Genomic DNA, 11,209 nt, shown 5'->3' with positions numbered 1-11,209 from the left:
GGGGACAAAGGCGTCCTATAGCGAATCGATGCGGTTTTGTAAGAAAAATAACCATATTTAAAACGTTATAATCAGAAGCAGAAGCAGTTCCAGGTGGATGATGTATGAGGTCGGCTTTATTGTATAACATTATTACATATGTTATATAAAGCTTGAAGCATCAGTATCGGCCGATCTCCATGACAAGAAATCGGTACTCGGTATCGGCTGCAAAAATCCTGATCGGAGCATCCCTACTAATTATAGTGACATCATTTTCCTTGATAAAACGATAAGAAACGTTCGATAAATGTTTGATGTAATTTTTATGTGCCAAAAGCACAACGAAACTCATTTGAACTGCGCCACACAGACGATTTATCCACTCGGCTCAAAATTCAAATGGCAGTGCAGCGCAAGCTTACTAGAGTAGATGCCGTTTATTCGCTGATAATCTCGCCCTGCCTCCCTATGTTCATACTATCCACCCTAAATTGTATGTGAGATTAGAATATGTGTCCCCCAAGCATAGTATGTTGAAAAGAGTGCCAAAAGTCCCCGGCTGGTCTACTATTTCAGGTCAGTTTTTGAAATGTGGATCCGTGCACACACTAATGGCTAATATTGCCCACAATCCATTGTGTTTTGGCAAAGGATTCGGTTCAGAACTACAAACACAAATAAAAAGCATAAAAAAACTACAAACATGGTGGATGTGAGCAACTGATGGTTAAGTAGAGAGGTTTAGATAAAGGGATTTGAGCTACTAATAATCAACATTTAACCTGGTAAAAAAAAAAAATATATATATTTATTTAATCTTATCTGTGATGCATTTCATCTGCCACAACTATGTGAACTTTTATAAATATCTGTTTGGCCATTAACTTTTAAATGAATCATTATGCAAAAAATATGAGCTCTCCGAATAAAGACCCACGGCTGGCAGATCAACGTGCTACTACTTTTCTCTCTGATACGGTAGGAAGTAGTGTTGTTTTTGGCGGCCTGTTTTAATTTTAGTCTAGTCTTTGTGTGAAACTGTCATTTTAGTTTTTATTAGTTTGTCACGTTCATACTCTTTTTAGTCTAGTCAAGTTTTAGTCGACTAAAAGTCTGAGCATTTTAGTCTAGTTTTAGTCTACGAAAACTGATGACATTTAGTCTAGTTTTAGTCAATGAAAATTGTATTTTAGTCTCTTTTTAGAAATGCAATTCTATTTAACCCAGTCAATATAGTATAAGTACCTAGTAGTATAGACGAAACCAAAATTTTATTTTAGCCAAACCCATTTCAAACAAGGTTATCTTATTATATTGTTACCTTATAGACTCAAGAATACATCCAATCCAGACACGGAAGACACTCTGATTTGAATTTACAACATTTATTTTACCAACCAAACATGTTAGAAGTACACACACATAAATTTAATTACTGGTGTAATCCACAGTATCAAGGCAAAAACCGAAGAAGATCCAGCTTGTGTATGTTGTCCGAGAAATATCAGTAGTGATGGTGGCAAATAGACAGTGACTTTTGTTGCTGCTTGAGTTGCTGCTTTTTGTTGCTTCTTTATTTTCAATGTAGTAGGGTTGTGCCGATACTGATCGTGTATCTACGATAGTCAGAGATATCGCCTGTAGCTGGTGCTTTGACGATATCAAGACGATTATTATTATCAGGCTAGTATTATTATCGAATTAATATTAGGGCTTATTTGTTCCATCATATTTCTTTTTATGGGTTTTTACAGTGTTGCACATTATAACTAATCACACGCGATTCCGTTGAGTTTATGAATGCAGTGGCCAATCAGAGGCGTTCAGATGAGTCATCGCTGAACACCAGAGTTTTGTTCAGTGCACATGCTCGCTGACTGAATTCTGCTCGCTTGTAAGTTTTCTCATCATAAACAACAAAGTGCAGATGTATGTGCGATGCACGTATACTTTTAAAGTGCAAGCGCGCTAGACTGAAGTCAGTGATGATGTTCTTTGATATTGTAAATGTTCTTTGCTCGTTTTCTGTAGCTGCTGTTTGAATAACTGAGGAAATGTAAGCATTATAATAAGTAACTTAATGTTTTTGTTAAATTGTTAAATACAGACACTGTCATATTAAAAATATTTTATGACATGACATCCATATGCTACTTGACTAAAAAGATATAATGTGTAGTTAAAGGATTAGTTCACTTCCAGAATAAAAATTTCCTGATAATTTACTCACCCCCATGTCATCCAAAATGTTCAAGTCTTTCTTTCTTTCTTTCTTTCTTTCTTTCTTTCTTTCTCTTTCTTTCTTTCTTTCTTTCTTTCTTTCTTTCTTTCTTTCTTTCTTTCTTTCTTTCTTTCTTTCTTTCTTTCTTTCTTTCTTTCTTTCTTTCTTTCTTTCTTTCTTTCTTCAGTTGCAAATAAATTAAGGTTTTTGAGTTAAACATTCCAGGATTTTTCTCCATATAATGGACTTCAATGGTGGCCAACGGGCTGAGTCAAATTGCAGAGTCAGTACAACTTCAAAGTGCTCTACACGATCCCAGCTGAGGAATAAGGGTCTTATCTAGTGAAACAATCCATCATTTTCTGGAATAAGGGGCTTATCTAGCAAAACAATCTTTCTTAAATCTTTTCTTAAAAAAAAAAAAAAGTCATGTTGGAATGTTACGTAGTCATGTTGGAAAGGTCACGCAGGTGGAAGTACCAAACCAGTATTTACAAAGCGAACGTGCAAAGAAAGTCAAATGCCCTTTAAAAAAAAAAAAATAAAACAACGATGTTGGGCGATTTTTTTTGAAGTTGGAGGAGAAAAGGAAATGGAGTTTTCGCCCTACCCTACCTTTTTGAACCAGAGTACACAGACATAGAGCTAACCACGCATGACTTTTCCAACGTGATTACGTAATGCGTGAATTTGCAGACGCACATTGTGGAGCTAGTGTAAGATGTGCATTTGTGGTTAAATTATTTTTAGTTTTTTTAGAAAATGGCAAATCATTTCACTAGATAAGACCCCTATTCTTCGGCTGGGATCGTGTAGAGCCCTTTTGAGTGTGTTAATTCAAAGTGCCCTGTATTGGGAAATGGATATAAATAAATCCTAAATATAAAGTTTGAATAATCCATAGCACTTCCAGCCAGGATTAGTGCATCAGTGTCTATATATAACATTTGCATTGAACTACATTTCAATTGAAAATTATTTCTTTCTTTAAAGGGGTCATATGATGCCATCATATGACCCCTTTAAGTTGTACCAGACATACATGTTTAATCTTGCCTCTTAGTTTGTGGTGAGGGGATAAAGCTAAACTCTGCTGTCCGGTTTCAACCCTCTCTTCTTCAGGTCCACATCAAGCCACCTTTACAAACACCCCTCATTTCCTGCTGTTGTGCCTGTTTATTAGTGTTTGATCTGATACACTCGTGCATTTACTGCACCTGGTCTTGTGCGCTTGTTTTGAAGCCCAAGCATTAACAAACTTCCTCTCGAGCGTATCTGCCATGCTAATGGCAGGGTTTGATCAAAGTGAGCGCTGCATGATGGATCAGCCCATTTACTCCTTACAGAGATCATCCTAGCCTCAAGTCTTCGGAAAGAAGAGGATCTGACAAGGACATCTGAGTGTGAATGTTGGGAAGTAGCCCCGCATGAATGACAGCCATAAGGATGCAGCACTTCGCCCCTGCCCACTTTCAACAGCGAGTAACCCAATCTGGGTTTAAAGGGATATACATAGAGCCATGCTCAGAGGGGGAGGACTGGCCAGCCGAGCCATGACACTGCACAACAACCTGTGCCCTCATCCAACCACACACACTAACACACTCTTCAGCTCCCAACCGCCTTTTTTGGTCACATGCCTTCCATGCCTGTCGTGTGTGTGGAGTAGAGAGCACAAAAGCTGGCTGTGAGCACCACCCTTCTGGGTAACTCTAGTTTAGTCCCCGATGGGCCACATGCTCTGGTTTGGACGAGCCCATGATCCTCTGAATGCTGGAACTTTCATTGGATCTCAGCCCTGCTGACCGATGCCAGTTTTCATTCTCACAACGGATAAACAGACCTGCGAAGAGGGACACGTTAAGAGAATGAGAGAAACTCTAATTTGACCTATCCCATGACCCTGCTTGTAATATCGCTTGGCAAACCTTGACTTACTGCTGGTTAGTAGCCTACTGACTTTTTTTGGGCTTTGCTAGGTCAAGGTCCCAGGCGGTGATCGCATAGCTTACGAGGCGGCTTCCATTCCATTTGTCTAATGGCTTATTTGGGCTTGTAATACATTTCAGTGGCTATTCCTGGAGTCATGTAATGGTCTTATGGGTGAGGTTTACCCAAAGCAGCTTAAAGCTGCTCCACACTTTCTAATCCTGCATTCAGATGGGGAATCAGACTCATGAAAAATAAATTTTGCCTTCTGTCTTAGTAGTGATCAATAATACATTTTTCCTCTGGCCTTGTAAGTTCTGCTAAGCTCCTTTTGAGGAGTGTTTTGTGTGCATTCAGTGGTTGTACGGTACAATCGTGTGTTTGATGTCTGTGTGTGTGCTTTTCCTGAGGATGAGGTGTAAAGATAGCCAAAACCAGTTTGTGTTTTTCTTTTCAAGCGTGGTTCATGTAAGAGATGATACTCGAGATGAAAGGTGATGCAGTAGCTTGAGTTACCGTCCGGACACACCCCATCGGTCTATGTAGCTTATTTGTCCAGAAGCCTTTTTTGACATCCTTATTCCTTACGCTTTCTTTTAGGTACTGCTCCTCCTATAATGCTGTGAGGAGCTAGATCCAGCTTTTGACAGGAAGCTTTCATTCATGCTGTATCTCTGAGCTACCCCTTCACTAAAATCCTACAGTCATGCTCACAACTCATTGTTTGAGAATAAAGCTTGACCAATATTGTTGTAACCGCATTTGTTCATATAAATGCTCATCTTTTGAACTTTGTTAATCTAGGACAGTGCTTCTCAAAGTCCGGACTCCGATCCGGACCCGTCTCCATTTAATATTTCAAGAACACTAATTATTTCCTGCTTTGATAAACGCATGTTAAACTTGTAAATCATGTGTTTCGTTTTTTAATGTCTTTTTGGAGATGGCCCGAAATGAAAGCGAAGGCGAGATATTAAAACTTTTCCTTCGTGACATTTGTTGTCATGACATCCAGGGAGCGTATAACGTTTGACATAATCGAACGACATTTCACCGCCAATATGAGTAATTTTTTTATTTATTTATTTTTGTTATCACTTAGATTATGGCCATTTGACTTACAGCAGTGTCCAGTGTTTCCCATACATAATTCCATCTATCACTATTCTGCATTTAGACACACACCTGCTGCATATCCACACATTTTGCATTGCATGGTAAATAGTACTTCCTTAGTAGGGATGGGCATTCCAAGCAAAAATAATATTCAAAAATCGCTGGGTATTATTCGACTATTATTCGAAAATCGCACCCCTCCCCCGCATACACGCACAAGCACCCATAAACCGAGAGAGAGGAGGAGAGACGGGATTCAAGCTTTCAATCTGTATGATAACGGTTTAATTCAGAAGATAGGCTACCTTAACTCAAGCCATAATGATTGTAATGTGCTGAAACATATTAATATAATAAACATAACCGAATGACGGCACTTATTAACATAACAGACTGTCGATTAGCATAAATCAACTGCTCATAAGGCTAGGACATTTCCAGTATAAAATATGGAACCCCAAAGGGAATAGATACGAGATGGGAGGAAAAATATACTTCAATATCTTCTGTCGCAATTATATCGTTGGGTAATTACATTTACCAAGATTTCTGACCGAAGTTGATGGGGTAATTGTAGAAGAACCTAGCTGATGGGGTAATTGTAGAAGAACCTAGCTAATTATACTGTATATAAACTGCGGGCGTCAGGGAGCCGTTATTAATATATGTGGCATTGAAATCGTTTATGAACGCGCGCTTGTTTTTTACTTTCACTTTCGAGATTCGCGATCACACATACGGAGCAGCACTCGGCAGTACTTGCCACACATTTTACAAGATTAGATGTTTGTCGGTGGTGCTCAGGATCTGCAATACATTCACCATCATCCTATCAGTCATCTCTCCTTACTCTGTTTATGTGGTAAGTGAAATGTTATGTACTGTAATGTAACAGGCTACCGCTAGCAAGCAACTAAACATGTCCCTTTAGTGGCTCCATAAAACGCGTTATTTGTTTTCTGCGCCTTTCTGAATACGGATTCAGCCACACCTCTTAACACATCTGGTTACTGTAACCGTTATATGTAGGGCTGAACGATTTTGGAAAATCTAATTGCGATTTTTATTTTTTTTTACCAATATTGCGATTGCGATTTAATATGCAATTTTTTTTTTACGCTGTGTACACTGGATGCAGCTCGGCGCGACATTAAACTGATGCCTTGTTCTATTTATGACGTACTGACACAAAGTTAAAATGATTTGCAACGGTCGCTTTGTCGTGTCCGTTGTAGAGCTGTTGCGGTGCGACGCGTCAACTGTAGTGTCCGGTATAGACACGGTGAGTGAAGCCCAGAGCAAGATATGCCTCATCATATTTTCTGCATTTATCTTTTGAATGACCAGCACCTGCCTGCGTCTGTGCGACTTCATCTATGGCTTTTCTCTTCGCTTTCACAAACCGATCCATCTCCCATTCTAAGTTACATCCTTTGGCCGTTTACTTATTTATTTTCTTTTTCTGCTGATGGCCCGCGCTCGACTTGAAGCAGTGCTGCTTAGACCAATGGGTGTGTCATCAAAGTACTGAGAGAGCTATAAGAGAGCGCGGACGTCTCCTTATGCGTTCTCTCGCCATACTTTGATGTCATACACCGATCTGCTCTTCAAGTCGAACACACCTCCTTACTCTCGCCTGTCACGTGACTGTGTAATCACAGCCTCTGCGATTGAAAAATAAAAATTTTTCATATCGTGATATTATCGCAAATGCAATTAATCGTTCAGCCCTAGTTATATGCTACGTCTTTTTTTATGCCACGCAAGTCTACAGTGTTCTTCTGTTGTCTTTGACAGCTTTTAGGTGTGTTGTTACATGAACGCGTCACCAGCGCATCAGCGTGGAAAACATGGGGAATTTGAGACAATAATCGCACAACCTATTCGATATTCTATAATTAAATCAACTAATCAAATATTCGAAAATCGTGACCCATTCCTATTCCTTAGTGCCTTGTTATTATGGGTTATGATTTTATAGGTCAAGTTCACAAGTGACATAAATCAATACATTCAACTTCTACAAAGAATTTATAATTTAGCATCCTAAATATTTTCCAGTGTACACTGTTTTTTTCAATGCTGCCTACTCCGTAATTCATGACTGATGTAGTCTTCTAATGCACTTGTTCATTTGTATTTAATCAATCTTGATGAACGTAATTGCTAAGGCTTGTCTGAAATATTGAGAGCTTTTGACAGTTTGTCTGTAATTATCTTCTATTTGCTGTTACAGTAGCCTTTAGATCACATCAAGATCTGTCAATAACTCAGTAGGCGGTTGTCGCTTCCACAGCATGAATTCTCATAATACATGTATACACACACTAGTTTTATGAACAAAAGAGGATTGTTGACTTTGTGTAATGCTAAAGAACATTGTTGTCCTGTCACGTGACCGTGTAATCACAGCCTCTGCGATTGAAAAATAAAACAAGTCTTCTGTTGTCTTTGACAGCTTTTAGGTGTGTTGTTACATGAACGCGTCACCAGCGCATCAGCGTGGAAAACATGGGGAATTTGAGACAATAATCGCACAACCTATTCGATATTCTATAATTAAATCAACTAATCAAATATTCGAAAATCGTGACCCATTCCTATTCCTTAGTGCCTTGTATTATGGGTTATGATTTTATAGGTCAAGTTCACAAGTGACATAAATCAATACATTCAACTTCTACAAAGAATTTATAATTTAGCATCCTAAATATTTTCCAGTGTACACTGTTTTTTTCAATGCTGCCTACTCCGTAATTCATGACTGATGTAGTCTTCTAATGCACTTGTTCATTTGTATTTAATCAATCTTGATGAACGTAATTGCTAAGGCTTGTCTGAAATATTGAGAGCTTTTGACAGTTTGTCTGTAATTATCTTCTATTTGCTGTTACAGTAGCCTTTAGATCACATCAAGATCTGTCAATAACTCAGTAGGCGGTTGTCGCTTCCACAGCATGAATTCTCATAATACATGTATACACACACTAGTTTTATGAACAAAAGAGGATTGTTGACTTTGTGTAATGCTAAAGAACATTGTTGTCAGTGCTTTGCTGGTGTGCTGAAGTGTTTCTTTGGATATTGTCCTGAAAGGCCAACCAGTGTTTGTTGATTTAAATGGTCAGTTACACATTCAGTTATAAAAACATGCTTTTGTTATAGGGTTTGTTCACCAAAAAAAAAAAAACTTACCATTTGTGTTGTTCCAAACCAGGTAGCCAAAACTTAAAAGATCCAAAAAGTTTATAAAGATGTCATAAGTTTTGTGAAGAGATACGATCTTGGATTAAACAGCTCGATTCTTATTAGGGTTGTCAAAAAAAAATTAGAATTTAGAATATTCATCGAATAAAAAAAAAAATCCGCATTTGAATTTTAGGTCTGCGTCAGCCGTCAGGCAGCCTTATCAGTGGCGCGCAAAATGAGACGACAATGTAAGTGTCATTGCATTTTAATGCTTTTGTTAGCCTATCCAGTTGAACCCACTAGATGCGCCGCTGCTACGTTGTCCATTCAATATATTGCGGAAAACGAGAGCATCAGTGTGGCAAAGATATTGTTTACGGCGAAACTGAAACCAAGCCGTTCACACAGAACGCATATTTATCACATTTTCTAGCGGGGCATCTATCAGCGTTGCACTCACGTCTCGCACAGGAGAGCGGCACGTTTAGAAAGCCATGTAAAACTTAAAAGATCCAAAAAGTTTATAAAGATGTCATAAGTTTTGTGAAGAGATACGATCTTGGATTAAACAGCTCGATTCTTATTAGGGTTGTCAAAAAAAAAATTAGAATTTCGAATATTCATCGAATAAAAAAAAAAAATCCGCATTTGAATTTTAGGTCTGCGTCAGCCGTCAGGCAGCCTTATCAGTGGCGCGCAAAATGAGACGACAATGTAAGTGTCATTGCATTTTAATGCTTTTGTTAGCCTATCCAGTTGAACCCACTAGATGCGCCGCTGCTACGTTGTCCATTCAATATATTGCGGAAAACAAGAGCATCAGTGTGGCAAAGATATTGTTTATGGCTAAACTGAAACCAAGCTGTTCACACAGAACGCATATTTATCACATTTACTAGCGGGGCATCTATCAGCGTTGAACTAGGAACGCATATTTATCACATTTTCTAGCGGGGCATCTATCAGCGTTGCACTCACGTCTCGCACAGGAGAGCGGCACGTTTAGAAAGCCATGTAAAATTAATGTAAGTTCAACTTTTAAAAAACATGTCTCAAGACTGAAAAAATTTCAGTATTCGGTACCAATACCAGTGAAAATCCATGGTTCTTCTCGGTACCAATTTCGGTACCAAAGCAAAACACAAAAACATACTAATTGAACAACTTTTTTATTAATAACGTTAAACAAAAATTAAATGTACAAAACCAATTGCATTCTTTATACTTATTTAAAATTGTTTAAAGTTTTTCAACAAGTAATAAAAGTATGAAAAAGTAAACAAGTTTCACCCAAAAGTTTAGTCCGTTCTGCTGCCACTGAAAAACATCTGTAAACTGTTGTCTGTTTTAGGGTTTGCTGGTGTGTTTCAGGATCTTCCTCTGTCTGCAGCTGTAAAAGGAAAATATAATATACTTAAGTAAAGCAATGGGCTGAGGCCGACCAAATGCAACATAAGATCATTGACACCAGCTAAAATATAACTTTTCAGTAAATAACAAACCTCAGCTTTTATAATAAATTTAGATAAGATTACATATATTAAGTGTACATCAAATAGATGGAAACTGTAGTATTAAAAACACTTTACAATAAGATTTTATTTTAGATAACATGACCTAACAATAAACAATAGTTATATGGCAATTATTATTCTTATGGTTAATTTCAACGTTCAATCTGTTAAAATTATTTAATGCACAATGAACAAACATGAATGATCAAGTGTTTGTATTAAATAACATTCACAAACATTAATGCATGTTTTAAAAAATATATTGTTCACTCACTGTAAGATGTTACTAGATCTAACATTGTACAGTAAAGTCTATACAGGAGATAAAATTTTACTGTACTTATATTTAATCCAAACTGTGTTCATATTTAATTTTAAAGGGCTTTTAAAACCTGCTAGAGATATTCAGCCAAGAATTACAACTAACTAACTAAAAATAAAAAATATATTTATTTCTGACGGATTGATATGACAAACACTATATGACATAAACACTGTTAACCATACATTTGTACATTCTCTAACACGCATATTTTGGTTACACAGTTCATTTAAAAGCCTCTGGTGTGTAAAAATAGTAAATACCATTATGTCCTCCTGTTTTTTACAGTAATAAAAGTTATAGGAGCATTAAATAGTTAACAAAGAAATCATTTTGAACAAAATGAACTAAATTAATTCTAATGCTCATTATATTAGCGTTAGCCGCGCTTATGCTAACGATTAACTACGTACACGCTAACGGCGGCGTTTATTTCAATCCGAAATTCTAATTAAAATATGGAATAATATTCATAACCCAAGCTCTAAATATTAAAAATGTAATTGAAACTTACCTGCTTGAACTTGATCGGGGTGTTTTGTTAGTTTAATGCGTTTCCTCCTCTTGAGGTCGCCACTGCTTTTAAGAAGAGGTTGCCAGGTTTTCACAACAAAACCCGCCCAATCGCGTTTCAATGGGGTCCCCCGTTAAAAATCGCTTTCCGAGGATAAAATACGCATGTTTTGACGGGGTTCCCCTTGTAAAATTGGCATTCCAGGGGCTAAATATCACGTTAAAGGGGTTGTTTTTCAACCCGCGGCAACAGTGTTAAAGCAGCCCAATTTGGCAACACTGGAAGAGGGATAGCTTTCGGATAGCGCATCAAGAACCGGGTTGACCGGGTACTTGGTACCACCGGTACTGAAAAAAAACCTGGTACCGTAACGTTTTCATTTTTTTAGTACCGACTTGGTACCGAAATACCAGGTCTTTTGA

At 37.7% G+C, this 11,209-nt stretch overlaps 1 protein-coding gene across 3 annotated transcripts in view; it reads left to right on the top strand.

The window, feature by feature from the left end:
* LOC107582773 (protein phosphatase 1B-like) overlaps nucleotides 1-11,209 on the top strand; it is a 46,126-nt gene that overhangs the window by 22,014 nt on the left and 12,903 nt on the right. The gene's annotated exons all lie outside the window — the stretch shown is intronic.

This window comes from Sinocyclocheilus grahami, unplaced genomic scaffold (assembly GCF_001515645.1).
Source record: "Sinocyclocheilus grahami isolate Dianchi unplaced genomic scaffold, SAMN03320097.WGS_v1.1 scaffold47.1, whole genome shotgun sequence".
In the NCBI taxonomy this organism is placed as follows: domain Eukaryota; kingdom Metazoa; phylum Chordata; class Actinopteri; order Cypriniformes; family Cyprinidae; genus Sinocyclocheilus; species Sinocyclocheilus grahami.
Note: the sequence above shows the minus strand (reverse complement) of the source record. Positions and strands in the feature narration are given on the sequence as shown.